The sequence below is a fragment of the Saccopteryx leptura genome, chromosome 8, assembly GCF_036850995.1.
Source record: "Saccopteryx leptura isolate mSacLep1 chromosome 8, mSacLep1_pri_phased_curated, whole genome shotgun sequence".
Taxonomy (NCBI): Eukaryota; Metazoa; Chordata; class Mammalia; order Chiroptera; family Emballonuridae; genus Saccopteryx; species Saccopteryx leptura.
In genome coordinates, this window is record NC_089510.1 from 63,212,915 (window position 1) to 63,226,739 (window position 13,825).

Here is a 13,825-nt window from a genome sequence, read left to right on the forward strand (position 1 = left end):
ATCATTCATAACTCCAGGAGCCCCAATTCATCTCAAATAGAAATGGTATTAGAGACCAAGATCTGTGTGCTAAATATGCTCATTGTTACTGGTGTGTAGCACTTAAATACTTTTAAGTAATTGCATGCCACATAAATATATTCCACTAAACCCAAACTAAATGCATCCTCAACTCATCTTCTCTGTGACCACTCCAAGGCCATGAGAATGTAGTAAGTATAACAGAAGGAAAGTTGGCGTGCAGTTCGTAAACTTCATAACAACATAAGACCATAGGGTTATTATAGTGCAAGGGTTCCTCCCAGGCTTCAGGAAGGGTCTATAGAAAGTTTACCTTCATTAATTCCATAGTAAATCTGCCTTGACTTATTGAAAAGTTTATTTCATCCCTACATACACAGAGAGGATGGGTCATTAACAACCAATAAAAATATATTATTAACTTGGATTTCATAAAAGATTTTTATTTCACATTTTTGCTTTTTAAAAACTCTTTCTCATCAGTTCTTATTGTCTGCCATCTTGACTTTCCCCAGTGGGTCACATATTATTCCAGCTTCTCAGTCTCTATTGTGTGTTCAAAATAATTAAGAGATAATAGATGGTTTTAACTTATTTTATATTAACTCCACTATGTAAAAATATGCTTTTGTAATGTTTCTGGTGACAAGAATACAGGCTTTTGGATCAAACAGGCCTTTGAACAATTGTTGAATAACTACAGCTAATTAGAATTAGGTAGTACAAGCCCTAGGGTTCCTTGATAAGATGCTTATCTCTTTGCCCTCTGCAGCCTTCAGCATGATAGCTACTGTCTCTTATATGGAACTAAGAAAGAATCCATTCTTCTTTAAAAGGAGGATATTGGCTGTTGGAGTAAAGTCATCCCTAGTGGAATTAGAGATGAGTTCGGTTTTATCTTTGGTTTCTGAGAATTCTGTGCACATTTTAAAAATTAATATTTTCTAATATGACTAAGTTTCTAATATTTTCTTAGGAAAGTATTATAATCCATACATATTATACATAAAGTAAATTCAATTAATAACTTAGACACTTTGAAATCATTTATAAATTTTATTTCCTATGGAAAATTACAAAACACTGTAAAATATTTTATTTAGAAATTAACATTTGAATCATTAATATATCAGTATATTAATATATGAACTCATTGATAAGTTAGAATATTTATACCATGTATAATTTTATAAATGATGCTAAATTGTGTTCAATATTAACTTCTTTTTGTTTTTTTGGTTTTTTGCAAGATATACAGACAGACACGAAGGAAGAAATGAGAAGCATTAACTCATAGTTGTGTCACTTCAATTGTTCATTGATTGCTTTCTTATATGTGCTTTGACTTGTGGGCTCCAGCAGAGCCAGTGACCCATTGCTCACGCCAATGACCTTGGGCTTAAACCAGAGACCATGGGGTCATGTCTATGAACACACGCTCAGGCCAGTGACCCCACACTGAAGCTGGTGAGCCTGCACTTAAACCCGTGATCTCAGGGTTTTGAACCTGGTCCTCAGTGTCCTAGATCAATGTTCTATCCACTGCGCCACCATCTGGTCAGGGTAATATTAACTTCTTAATTGTTCTCATCTAACAAGTTTACTTGGGTAATCTAAAAGTTCAAACATTTTTGATATGAAGTTTTATCTGTGGGTTTTTTTTTAAATAATCTGTGAGTACATAGCAGCACATAAAAATTATCAAGATCATTAGGTAGTTGATTCCCAGGGTGGTTTTAAGTAAGAAAGAAAAAATAAGTGCCCTTGGTTTGAATACCAATCTACATTCAGAAAAATGAAATAGAAATTCGCAAATCTCATGGACTTGCTATGTCTTGAACTCCTGGATAAAGTCTAATATTAAAGGGGTCATATTCAGTGATGACAGAGAAATGGTGCCATGAGGAGGGCTCCCAATATCTCTTCCTGAAATTTCAAAAATTCAACAACTAGAGACAGAAAAACAATCCCAGGAGCATCTGAAATACACATACACCAAACATTATTAACAAAATCACCCTCAGATGCCATTAAGGAAAAGGAAATTGAATATCATGGATACAAAAGACAGAGATGTAGCACAGATAGATGAGGAAAAATCTATAGAAAAAAATTTTAATAGATTGGAAACCTTGGAGTTAAATGACAGAGAATTTAAAATACAAATCCTAAGAATACTCAGAGATATACAAGAAAGCACAGAAAGGCAATTTAGGGAGCTCAAAAAACTACTCAACAAACACAAAGAATATATTACCAAGAACATTGAAACTATGAAAACGAATCAAACAGATATGAAAAACTCAATTCATGAACTGAAAAATGAGGTAACAAGCTTAGCTAATAGAACAGGCCAGAGAGAAGAGAGAATTAGTGACATAGAAGACAGGCAACTAGAGGCACAACAGAGAGAAGAGGAGAGAGACTCACAAATTTAAAAAAATGAGAAAGCCCTACAGGAATTGTCTGACTCTATCTAAAAGAGCAACATAAGAATAATAGGTATATCAGAAGGAGAAGAGAGAGAAAATGGAATGGAGAACATATTCAAACAAATAATACACAAGAACTTCCCAAGCCTATGGAAAGAACTAAAGCCTTGAATTCAAGAATCAACAAAACACCGAGTTATCTTAACCCCAACAAACTTACTCCAAGGCACATCATAATAAAATAGGCACAAACCAATGACAAAGAAAAAATTCTCAAGGCAGCCAAGGGAAAAAAGAATACAACATATAAAGGAAGGTCTATTAGATTATCATCAGATTTGTCAGCAGAAACTCTGTAAGCTTGAAGAGAGTGGACCCCAATATTTAAAGTTCTGAAAGAGAGGAACTTCCAGCCAAGAATACTATACCCATCAAAGCTATCCTTCAAATATGAAGGAGAAATAAAAACATTCACAGATACAGAAAAGATGAGGAAATTTATCACCAAAACACACCCACTTCAGGAAATACTAAAGGGGGTTTTCCAACCAGATACAAAGAACAAAACAAAACAAAATCACACATAAAAGCTCCACCAAGAACACAATAAAATCAAATTTAAACTGTAACAACAAAAACAAAAAAGGGGAGAGGACGAAGATTAACAGTAGCAAAGGAGGAGAGAGTACAGAAGGACTCATGAGATAGTGTACTACAATGAACATGGTAGGTACCCTTTCCATTACTTGATGGTAACCACCTCTGAAAAAAGCACCATAAAAGCACATGATTTGAAAAAAGATGTAACAGAGGAAAGAAGCATGGATTACAACCAAACAAAAACAAATGATAGAAAAACAAAAGAGAAGACTCAAACAGGATACAAAACTAACAGAAAGCAATACATAAAATGGCAATAGGAAACCCTCAAGTGTCAATAATTACACTAATGTAAATGGATTGAACTCACCAGTAAATGGAGTAGCAGAATGGATTAAAAAAGAAAATCCAACTGTATGCTGCCTACAAGAAACATCTAAGCTACAAGGATAAAAACAAATTCAAAGGGAAAGGCTGAAAAACAATACTCGAAGCAAATAACATCCATAAAAAAGCAGATGTAGCAATACTCATATCTAATAATGCTGACTACAAGACAGCAAAAGTACTCAGAGACAAAAATGGTCATTTCATAATGATTAAGGGGACACTGAATCAAGAAGACATAATACTTCTTAATATATATGCACCAAACCAAGGAGCACCAAAATATATAAGACAGCTCTGACTGACCAGAAAACAAAAGCTGACAAAAATACAATCATACTTGGAGACCTCAATATACCACTGATGGCTCTAGATCATTCATCTAAACAGAAAATCAATAAAGAAATATTGGCCTTAAACAAAACTCTAGAACAATTAAATATGATAGACATCTACAGGATATTTTATCACAAAGTGCCAGAGTATACATTTTTTTCTAGTGTACATGGAACATTCTCAAGAATTGAACATATGTTGGGCCACAAAAATAACATCAGCAAATTCAGAAAAATTGAAATTATACAAAGTATATTTTCTGATCATAAAGCCTTGAAACTAGAATTCAACTGCAAAAAAGAGGTAAGAAAAACCCCACAAAAATGTGGAAACTAAACAATATACTTTTAAAAAATAAGTGAGTCAAAGAAGAAAGAAGCACAGATATCAAAAGATACATACAGACAAACGAAAATAACAATATGACATATCAGAATCTCAGGGATGCAGCAAAAGCAGTAATAAGAGGGAAGTTCATATCACTACAGGCCTATATGAACAAACAAGAGAGAGCCCAAGTAAACCACTTAACTTCACATCTTAAGGAACTAGAAAAAGAAGAACAAAGACAACCCAAAACCAGCCGAAGAAAGGAGATAATAAAAATCAGAGCAGAAATAAATGAAATAGAGAACAGAAAAACTATAGAAAAAATTAATAGAACAAGGAGCTGGTTCTTTGAAAAGATCAACAAAATTGATAAACCCTTGGCAAGACTCACCAAGGAAAAAAGAGAAAGAACTCATATAAACAAAATCCAAACTGAAAGAGGAGAAATCACCACAGATATCATAGATATACAAAGAATTATTCTACAATACTATGAAAAACTATATGCCACCAAATTTAACTATCTAGAAGAAATAGATAAATTCCTAGAACAATACAATCTTCCTAGACTGAGTCATGAAGAAGCAGAAAGCCTAAACAGATCCATAAGCAGGGAGGAAATAAAAAAAAATTAAAAAAAAAACCTTCTCAAAAATAAAAGTCCAGGGCCAGACAGCTATACTAGTGAATTCTATCAGACATTCAAAGAAGACTTGGTTCCTATTCTACTCAAAGTCTTCCAAAAAATTGAAGAAGAAGCAATACTTCCAAACACATTTCGAGGCCAACATAACCCTCATACCAAAACCTGGCAAGGAAACACAAAAAAAGAAAAGTACAGACCAATATCTCTAATGAATACAGATGGTAAAATACTAAACAAAACACTAGCAAATCAAATACAACAACATATTAAAAAAATAATACATCATAATCAAGTGGGATTCATCCCAGAATCACAAGGATGGTTCAACATATGTAGAACGGTTAACATAATACATCGTATCAACAAAACAAAGAACAAAAACCACATGATCTTGTCAATAGATGCAGAAAAGGTATTTGATAAAATACAAAACAATTTTATGTTTAAACACTCAACAAAATGGGTATAGAAGGAAAATATCTCAACATAATAAAGGTCATTTATGATAAACCACCAGCTAACATCATATTAAATGGCATAAAACTGAGGACTTTTCCCCTTAAATCAGGAACAAGACAGGGTTGTCCACTCTCTCCACTCTTATTTAATGTGGTGCTGGAAGTTCTAGCCAGAGCAATCAGACAAGATAAAGAAATAAAAGGCATCCATATCGGAAAAGAAGAAGTAAAGGTATCACTCTTTGCAGATGATATGATTCTATACATCAAAAACCCCAAAGAATCCACAGAAAGACTACTAGAAACAACAAGCCAATACAGTAAGGTCGCAGGATACAAAATTAATATACAAAAGTTCATTGCCTTCCTATATGCCAACAATGAAACATCAGAAAACAAACTCAAAAAAATAATCCCTTTCTTGGTTGCAACAACAACAACAAAATACCTAAGAATAAACATAACAAAGAATGTACAGGACCTATATAATAAAAACTACAAAGCATTGTTAAGGGAAATCTAAAAAGATACAATAAAATGGAAAAATATTTCTTGTTCTTGGATAGGAAGAATAAATATAGTCAAAATGACCATATTTCCCAAAGCAATATAAAAATTCAATGCAATTCCAATCAAAATTCCAATGGCTTTTTTTAAAGAAATGGAACAAAAATCATCAGATTTATATGGAACTATAAAAAACCCTGAATAGCCAAAGCAATCCTAAGGAAAAAGAACGAAGCTAGGGGCATTACAATACCTGACTTCAAATTATATTATAGAGCCACGACAATCAAAACAGCATGGTACTGGTTGAATAATAGACACTCAGACCAATGGAACAGAATAAAAAACCCAGAAATAAAACCACATATATATGGTCAAATAATTTTCGATAAAGGGGCCAACAGCACATGATGGAGAAAAGAAAGCCTCTTCAACAAATGGTGCTGGGAAAACTGGAAAGCCACATACAAAAAATGAAACTCAACTACAGTTTTTCCCCTTGTACTAAAATTAATTCAAAATGGATCACATTCCTAAATGTAAGACCTGAAACAATAAAGTACATAGAAAAAAACATAGGCACTAAACTCATGGATCTTGGTTATAAAGAGCACTTTATGAATTTGACTCCAAAAGCAACAGAAATGAAGGCAAAGATAAATGAATGGGACCACATCAGACTAAGAAGTTTTTGCACAGCAAGAGAAACTGACAACAGAACAAAGAGACAGCCAACTAAATGGGAGATGATATTTTCAAACAACAGCTCAGATATGGGCCTAATATCCAAAATATACAAAGAACCCATAAAACTCAACAACAAACAAACAATCCAATAAAAAGATGGGAAGAGAACATGAACAGACACTTCTCCCAGAAAGAAATACAAATGGCTAACAGATATATGAAAAAATGCTCATCTTCATTAGCTTTTAGAGAAATGCAAATCAAAACTACAATGAGATGCCACCTCATGCCTGTTAGATTAGATATTTATTATCAACAAGACAGGTAATAACAAGTGTTGGAGAAGCTGTGGAGAAAAAGGAACCATCATCCACTGTTGGTGGGAATGTAAAGTAGTACAACCATTATGGAAGAAAGTATGATGATACCTAAAAAAACTAAAAATAGAACTACCATATGACTCAGCAATCCCTCTACTGGGTATATACCTCCAAAATTCAAAAACATTGGTACGTAAAGACACATGCAGCCCCATGTTCATGGCAGCATTGTTCACAGTGGCCAAGACATAGAAACAACCAAAAAGCCTTCAACAGATGACTGGATAAAGAAGATGTGGTACATATATACTATGGAATACTACTCAGCCATAAGAAATGATGACATCAGATCATTTACAACAACATGGATGGACCGTGATAACATTATACTGAGTGAAATAAGTAAATCAGAAAAAACTAAGAACTGTATGATTCCATACATAGGTAGGACATAAAAATGAGACTAAAAGACATGGACAAGAGTGTGGTGGTTACCAGGGGCGGGGGGGGGGGAGAAGAAAGGAAGGGGTGGGGGCAGGGGAGGGGCACAAAGAAAACCAGATAGAAGGTGACGGAAGACAATTTGACTTTGGGTGATGGGTATGCAACATAATTAAATGTCAAAATAACCTGGAGATGTTTTCTCTGAACATATGTACCCTGATTTATTAATGTCACCCATTAAAATAAATAAATAAATAAATAAATAAATAAATAAATAAATAAATAGAAATAAAGGCATCCAAATTGGGGAAAATAATAAAGGGGTTATATTCAATACAATTATTTAACAAACGTAATACATTTGTTTTTAAAATAAAAAATATATAAAAGTGACATTAAAAGTTTTCCTAGACTTCTTAGTCTTTCAAAATAGTTTGTGTTTTTAATGAGGAGAGAGTCAAAGAATCCAACTCCTAAGTGTTTTATAATTTATATAAAAATGAAACATGTTTTTAATCTGTTTAAATTCTGTTGGTGACTTGCACAGTCGCCTGAATTGTATGACTATCTTCTGTGATCTACTTGTATCCTCATTAAGAGGCAGAACACTCAATGACTATGAGCACTGGATTATGCATCATAGGACATTGGGATCAGATCCTGTCTCTGGTACCAATTGTATCTGTGATAGAGTAAATCGCTTCTCCACGAGTATCAGGAGAATTGCATTAGTTACACTCAATGTATAACCCCTAGACTAGTGCTAATTCTTCAAATGTTTGTTAATGGTCTGAGCTGAGTACAGATACTGAGAGCAAATGTTTAAAAACAATACACAGTATTCTGAGAGTATAATTTTTTTGGTGAATATCTGATAAAACATGAGGCCTATATATTTTGCATATCTTTCTTCTAGTAATTCATTTTAGTTGTATTTTTCTAAAAATGTTAAGATTTAACAGGTGGGTATTGAGGTGAAATAAATAAAAAATCTGTTGGTTTTTTTTTGACAGAAACACAGTACCAAATGATCACCAAAGAACCTTTTTTTCTAATATATTTTACCACTTTATGACTCTAAAAGCATTCATTAGAAAAAACAGCAAAGAGAGACAAATATATACCCCCACATAGGTGGGATATAAAACTGAGACTCATGGACAGAGCTAAAAGTGAAGTGGTTACCTGGGGGAGGTTGTGGAGAAGAGGTAAATAAAGGGACAAATATATGGTGATGGAAAATGATTTGACTTTAGGTGATGGGCACACACAACCTAATCAACAGTTCAAATGCTATAGAGATGTTCAGTTGAAACCTATGTACTCTTACTGATCAATTTTATTACATTACATTTAATTTCTAAATTAAAAAAAGGAAAAACAACAATTGTTCAACTCTCACTTCTCTCTAAACTAAACTATTTATAAGAGCACATGAAAACACAGCTTTTCTCAAAGTTCTTGCCATTTACCAACCAATTTTGATTACGAAAGGCTGTCTGGGTTAGTCATGTAGTAGCTAATTTGGACTTGTCCAGACAAAATCAGAAAAGGATTTATGAGGCTGGCTTTGGTATGAAGCAATGAATAGAACATGTTCTTTATTTCCAGTTTTTTTCAGTAGAAACTTTCTTTAATTCTAGTTCAGGAAGCAATGCCAAATTTCCATGGGAATCTACTCATTAATGTTTAATGCAGGAAGTGAAAAGATATTCCTGACTAAATATTAAGAGACCCAAGATGCTCTCACATGCTTTAGCACTCAAGAAATCAAAATAAATGTACAGAGGGGGAGGTGGAAGAATGTAAAGGGGGGATAAATGGTGATGGAAAGAGACTTGACTTGGGGTTGTGAACACACAATACAGTGTACAGATGATGTACTATAGAATTGTACCCTGGAAACCAATATAATCTTATTAACCGATGTCACTCCAAAACATTCAATAAAAAATAAATAAATGTATAGATATTTATACATATACGGTACCTGTTATGAAACTCATATAAAACAATCTTATGACTAGAAATAGTAAATAGACTTCTAGTTGGCATAGGTATTATTTAACTGAAAAATCACCCACCTGGAATTTGGAAGATAAATTTGTGTTCTATTTCTGCCAGTGATACTTGATCATTTACTTCTCCAGGACACACAGGAAACATATGGTAAGTCAGGGAATTAAACAGATAAATCTAAAATACTTCCATTTCTAATGATCCTTGTTCCAAAATAATTTTATTTTCTGCTTTCAAAAGGAAACATTTGAGCCTCACCAGGCAGTGGCACAGTGGATAGAGCGTCAGACTGGGATGTGGAGGATCGAGGTTTGAGACCCCGAGGTTGCCAGCTTGAGCACAGTCTCATCTGTCTTGAGCAAAAAGCTTACCAGTTTGCACTCAAGGTCGCTGGCTCCAACAAGGGGTTACTCTGTCTGCTGAAGGCCCGTGGTCAAGGCACATATGAGAAAGCAATCAATAAAAAACTAAGGCAGGAGTAGTCAACCTTTTTATACCTACCACCCACTTTTGTATCTCTGTTAGTAGTAAAGTTTTCTAACCACCCACCAGTTCCACAGTAATGGTGATTTATAAAGTAAGGAAGTAAATTTACTTTATAAAATGTATAAAGCAGAGTTACAGCAAGTTAAAGCATATAATAATAATTACTTACCAAGTACTTCATGTCAGATTTTGCTAAGTTTGGCAGAATAAATCTTTATAAAACAATTTAGTATAGTTAAATCTATCCTTTTATTTATACTTTCGTTGCTCTGCTACTGCCCACCATGAAAGCTGAAATGCCCACTAGTGAGCGGTAGGGACCAGGTTAACTACCACTGAACTAAGGTGTTGCAACGAAAAACTGATGATTGATGTTTTGATGTTTCTCATCTCTCTCCGTTCCTGTCTGTCTATCCCTATCTATCCCTCTCTCTGACTCTCTCTCTGTCCCTGTAAAAAAACAAAAACAAAAAAAGGAAACATTTGATCCTCACTATTAGACATAACCAAATGATTGACCTAAAAGCCATTAGAAACAAGCAATTACTTAAAACAATAGAAAAAAAATAGTTTAATCACTCTATTTTTAATTCTTTTTAAACTTGAAACCCGAAATAATACTTAGCTGTCCTTTTAAAGTTTTTATTATGTTTGTATATTGGAATCACTGAAATCTTCTAATATATTTTCACATTGATCAAATGCTTGGACTGTCTGCATCAGAATTCCTTGATTAAATATTTAGAAAATAAAGATTTCTTATTATTGTAATCTTTTTTTAAGACTCCTATTTGGTAGATCCAAGAACTAGATCTCTAGTTTTTTAAAGCTACTCAAATTGTGTTAGATCATTAGTTTATAGAATCTCTAATCCAGTTCACTCATTAAAGACTGAATTCATCCATAGATGTTCAAAGTATGAAGTGGGACTTTGCTTCTGCAAATGGCTCCACTGATAAAAAAAATGCTTTTATAGTTAACATTGGGCTTATTAGAGAGTAAATAGTCAACAAATGTATGATAAATGACTGTTCATATCAAGGAAGGCAGGAAGGGAGGAAGGCAGGAAGGAAGGAAGGAAGGAAGGAAGGAAGGAAGGAAGGAAGGAAGGAAGGAAGGAAGGAAGGAAGGAAGGAAGGAAGGAAGGAAAGGAGGAAGGAAGGAAAGAAAGGAAGAAGGAAGGAAAGAAGGAAAGAAAAAAGGGAGAAAGGAAGGTCAAGTGGGAGGGAAGGATTAAGGGAATAGAACAAGACTACTATTGAATTGGACTGCTCTTTGTGTGTTTGGGTATGGTTTTTGTTTTGTTTTATCCTTAATATTTACCCATTCTTCCTACCCTATACAATAATTTTTAAAATAAATGATGTAAAATTTAGAACTTTTTATAAACTGCTTTTGTAGCCATCATTATGCTAAAATATTGTAAAAAATGTATGCATTTTACAGAAGAGAAAATGGAGGCTGGTTCAGAGAAATTAAAATATATTTCTCAACATCATACATAATCAGAGAATAGAATATCATTTGGCATAGCTAAGATCAGAAGACTAGTGCTTTTTCTGCTAATAATTAAAACTAATACTGTATTTGTAGTGTTTGCTATATCCCAGGTAGTTTCTTAAGGTCTTTACCTGTATTACCTCTATGAATCCTCAAGATAACCCCATGAGGTGGGAGTACTATTATTATTTCTCCCTTTTGTTGTGAGAAAAGTGAGGCACAATAACATTTTCAGAAATCATTAATTAACTTTTCAGATGTTACCCAGTTAATTAATTTGGTAGAAAGTGTAAAATTTATAATGTAAGAGTAAAGTCCTTGAAAATTTAAGAGGAAATGCAATTCAGTGCAAAAGTAAAAATTCTGACTTTGACTAGGAACAGGGATAGCTCATCATTTTAACAGGAAAAGAGGGCATAAAATATGAATTCTAATATAGCTCAGATATAGTTTTTTGAAAGAAGGATGGCTAGCCTTTATTTTGATAGCTTCTTTTTTTCAGGTGAATATGAAAAGCAGTCATATGTATCAGTAAGGATATGGGATAGGTATAAAATAGGTGTCTAAAGATAGGAGAAGGTATATTTATTTACTCATGGGATGTAGTCGGATTGATCAGTAGTGCTGGGGTTATATCTGAGATTTGTGTTGTAAATATAGAGTTAATGGCATCTTATCTGTTCTTATCCAACTATGTTTGATTATTCAGGTGCTAACATGGAGTTATCAGGAAGGTAACTTTTACCCAAAAAGATCAATGGAAAGAAAAAGGTCTATAAAAGCCCCAGAGAAAAGCATTGTTTTTTGATGCATGACAGAAGTCAACAGTGCCAGTTGAGAAGAGGATCAGTAAAGGAGAGAGTAAAATTACTATCTCTCCTCCTACTTCTATTGCATTCACAACTATCTATTCATAGTAACATTATCAAACTTCAAAATGAACCTGAAAACATGTCTTACAAAAATGTAAATTAGAAATTTGAGGTTCCTCCTAGAAAGCAATCACATTTTTTTTTCTTGGTTGATTAGAACTGAGTGGTATAGTAATGTGAGCTAATGTGTTTGATATTTTGTTTGTTCCAGAACTCTTACATGAAGCTTCTCTTTCAAATGATCACCATAATAGCATTTTGTTTTGTTTTTTGGGGGTTTTTTCTTTTTTTGAAGCTGGAAACGGGGAGAGACAGTCAGACAGACTCCCGCATGCGCCCGACTGGGATCCACCCTGCACACCCACCAGAGGCGACGATGCTCTGCCCCTCCGGGGCATCGCTCTGCCGCGACCAGAGCCACTCTAGCGCCTGGGGCAGAGGCCAAGGAGCCATCCCCAGCACCCGGGCCATCTTTGCTCCAATGGAGCCTTGGCTGCGGGAGGGGAAGAGAGAGACAGAGAAGAAGGAGGGGGGGTGGAGAAGCAAATGGGCGCTTCTCCTATGTGCCCTGGCCGGGAATTGAACCCGGGTCCCCCACATGCCAGGCCGACGCTCTACCACTGAGCCAACCGGCCAGGGCGCATTTTGGTTTTGACTTTAACTATAAATAAATTGAAGATCTTGAAAGGTAAACAATCTCCTCAAAGTTTCACAGCTAGTAATAAAAACAACTTCATCAAAGCTTTTTCTATACTGCCACTCCATCTTCTAAACCCAGAGTTGAAAGCTCTTGGCCAGACTAAGAATGTTTATAAAAGGGCTTTTAGTTTGCCTCTAAATTTTTTCTTTATAAAGGAGGCACAAACTTCACTAACAAAACTTTGAGCTGTAAAATATTTCAACCTCATCATCAGAGAGAGGAAGATTCTCTTATTCAGTCAGATGCTAGAACAAAAATAAGAATCATAAAAATAGCCTAAGATAGCAGCTAAGCACACAGCTTGTCCCTGAAGAAGTCTCCAGGAAGCCAAAAATGCCAGAGTCCCCCCACACGCTGATGGGGGAGCCACCTGGTTCAAGTTCTCAGATCCATTGGGATCAGTTGAATTACTCCTGTATTCATCAGGTTTGGGTCTTGAACTACTACTGCTCTGTGCCAAATCTTCCATAGATTAGGGACCACATTTAGATCATTGGTCCCTTTAAAGATTAGAAGGCACACAAGAAAATTTCTGAAATACCTTAAACGCACTGTACTCCCTGCACTTGAATTAGTGAAAGGGATTTAAAAGACACTGAAACAATAAATTGAACCAAGCCCATGAATAATACAGGAGTGGGCAAAAGTAGGTTTACAGTTGCATTGTGATGTTCTTTTGAGTTGATAAAGCTATTGTAATCATTATAATCTGATGTCTTTTTCCATGTGAGCTACTGTAAGTCTACTTTTGCCCATTTCTATATGATTACCATTCTCCATGCTCCCAGACCAAGACACCATTAGTTGAGAGAAGTAAAGTTTACTTTTAGATGAAGGCCCTGGAACCCAGTGAGGTGAAGCAACTTATAAATAACACATGGGATGAAAGGATGTAACTAAGTTAAACTCAAAAACCTCTGACACCCAGAGCAGTGTTTTTTCTACAGGGTGAGGTGAGTGGGTAGGAAAATTCTGTCTTAGCCAGAATGTCACTCAAACAAGTACTAATATCACTCAAACAAGTGCTTTCAGGGTCCTTGATGGTTTATTGAAAATCCTCAGTTTTCTTGTGGAGAAGCC